General features: G+C 40.4%; 1 non-coding gene across 1 annotated transcript; it reads right to left on the bottom strand.

The window, feature by feature from the left end:
• Window positions 1-773: 773 nt before the first annotated feature.
• TRNAL-AAG (transfer RNA leucine (anticodon AAG)) lies at window positions 774-855 on the bottom strand. Its single transcript has one exon. It is a non-coding gene; the product is annotated as a tRNA-Leu (tRNA).
• Window positions 856-2,658: the final 1,803 nt, after the last annotated feature.

The raw sequence follows: 2,658 nt of genomic DNA, 5'->3' as shown, positions 1-2,658 counted from the left end.
GCCCTGCTTGTTTTATTATGTGGGGGCATTTTCAGAGGCTCTGACTGTGTGATCAAAACCTTAGCAATTGGTAGGACTTCCTATTCTTTGGTGTTTTAAACTAGAACCGTCCAACTCAGCTATTCCAAGGAGAGAGCCTATTAAAATAACCCTGTAGGAAAAAAAAAAGAAAATGCTATGGAACACAGTTCAACTCTGACACACTTGCAGTCTCTATGAGTCACAGTTGACTCTGACTGGGTATGGGCTTGTTTATGCGGGTAATATTCCTTGCAGGTAACCCCAGACTAATAGAGTTGCCAGGGTAGGCAGAATCCGGTGGAGGTGGAATGAGGAGGAGAGGTGGTGGAAAGGGAAGATATTTCACTGTGTATAAACTCTTAAGTTTTTGTAATTTGGAAATTATGGGAGTTATATTTGTTTCAAAATGAACATTTAAAAAACATAAAGATTACCCCTTGGACACGAAATACTGGTCTTAGATAAAAAGAATAGTGAGAAATGACAATAGTCTCATTTTCTTTAAAAGATGATAATTGATCTTAACCTACTATTACGGAGATAAATATCTGGCTATCCTGGGGCGACCTAGTTGAGAGAGGTCGGCTGCTAACCAAAAGTTTGAACCCACCAGCTGCTCCTTGGAAACTCTTCGGGGGTAGTTGCACTCTGTCCTATATAAAAAGGCTCGCCAAGAGTCGTAATCAAACCCGATAGCAAAGGGTAGGCTTTTGCCAATGCTGTTCTCAGATGAATTGAAGTTGCAATACACTTGGCAGCGGTGGGATTCGAACCCACGCCCCCGCAGAGACTGGAGCCTTAATCCAGCGCCTTAGACCGCTCGGCCACGCTACCGTGCATACTAAGACAAAAAAAAAAAAAAAAATTTTTTTTTTTTGAGTTCCAAATCATAATATTTATAAGGATGCAAGATTGTTTTCCGTCACGTTAATCTTTTCCTAGAATATTTCTACTGTGCAAAACACTGATAAATAACAAACGAACGTTACTGGAAATTTAGTACGTGCCACGCACTGTCCTTACATTTCCTTTCGTTCAATCCTCTAAACTGCCTCAACGATAGATACTTTTTACTACGATTTCCATTTTCCTGATGGAGAATATGAGGCACAGATAGTAAGTAACTTGCTTCCTGTCATCCAGCAGTAAATGATGTTTAAAGTGGTACTGGAAAACTTCACTCTGTTGTATATTTATTTACTAAGGAGTAAACTCCTGAAATGACTTTGATCGAGGCTATGTGACAAACACAGCAGGAGCAAACTAAATGTATGACGTAGCACCAATTCCTTTTCGAGCATGGAGACGTATAAAAAAAAAAGCAATACTGGTTGGCTTATGCCATAGGGTTCCGGAGGAGAAACTAATGTATTAGAACTGCTGGCCTTTTGAATACCACCCGAGCTCTTAATCACTGCGCCACCAGGGCTCCGTTGGAGGCGTATTAAAAAAAAAAAAAAAAAAAACCCGTGGTGACCATAAATGACAGGACAGAACTGCCCCATACTGTTGCCAAGGAGTGTTTGGTGGACTCGCACTGCCGATCTTTTGGGTTGCTGCTGTAGCTCTTAACCACTACTCCACCAGGGTTTAGTACATAAAAATGAATTATTTCAGAAATTTCACAGAAGCTTGAAATCTTTCCAGTTGAGAAATACATTAACAGGTATTTGCGCTGGTGCCTTCTTAGCGCAGTAGGCAGGGCGTCAGTCTCATAACATGAAGGTCCTAAATTAGAGCTTCAGAGGGGGCACAGAGTTTTTTTTTTTTTTGAAAAATAAACGTAGTAGTAAGGAAAATTACAACATTCATCAAGTTTTTGAGTATGAAACGCAGATTACACAAGTATCTCCCTGTAATCTTGCTTGATGGGATTATAGGTGGGGTGTAGGATCAGTAATTTTTAACACTCTGCCAAGGAGTCCTTAAAGAACTGTATCAGTTTCTTTTGGTAGCCAGTTTTTCAATACACTGACTACAGTACAATTTAATGCCAAACTCTGGATTAGTTGCCTATTGCTACTGTAGCAAATTACCTTAAATTTAATGGCTTCAAAAAACACAAATTTATTATCTTCAGTTCTTTGGCTCATGACTGCATCGCTCTGACCTCTGCTTCTGTTGTCTCATTTCATTTCCTGACTCTGGCCCACCTGTCTCCCTCTTATGAGGATCTTGTCCACCCAGAAAACGGAGGAAAATGTTTCCATTACAAGATCCTTAACTTAATAAAGTCTGCAAAATTCCTTTTGCCTGGGAAGGTAACAGGAAACCTTGGTGGGTAGTGGTTAAGTGCTATGGCTACTAAGCAAAAGGTCGGCAGTTTGAATCCACCAGGTGCTCCTTGGAAACTACGGGGCAGTTCTACCCTGTCATTCTATGAGTCAGAATTGACTCCATGGCACTGGGTTTGATTTTTTGATGGATGGTAACATAATCAAAGCTTTCGGATATTAGAACACCAATAATTTTAGGGGTACATTTTTACACCTACTACAGTCTTCCCCCTGGTCTACAAAGATCCACAACTGTTCCACACACAAAAACATTTACTTCTTCCCGACATTCCCCCAATCTCAAACCTTCACAGCATCAACTCAAAGACCAAAATTCTCATCGAAATCTCATCAGCTCAAA

The sequence above is a fragment of the Elephas maximus genome, chromosome 1 (genome assembly GCF_024166365.1).
Source record: "Elephas maximus indicus isolate mEleMax1 chromosome 1, mEleMax1 primary haplotype, whole genome shotgun sequence".
Classification (NCBI taxonomy): domain Eukaryota; kingdom Metazoa; phylum Chordata; class Mammalia; order Proboscidea; family Elephantidae; genus Elephas; species Elephas maximus.
Note: the sequence above shows the minus strand (reverse complement) of the source record. Positions and strands in the feature narration are given on the sequence as shown.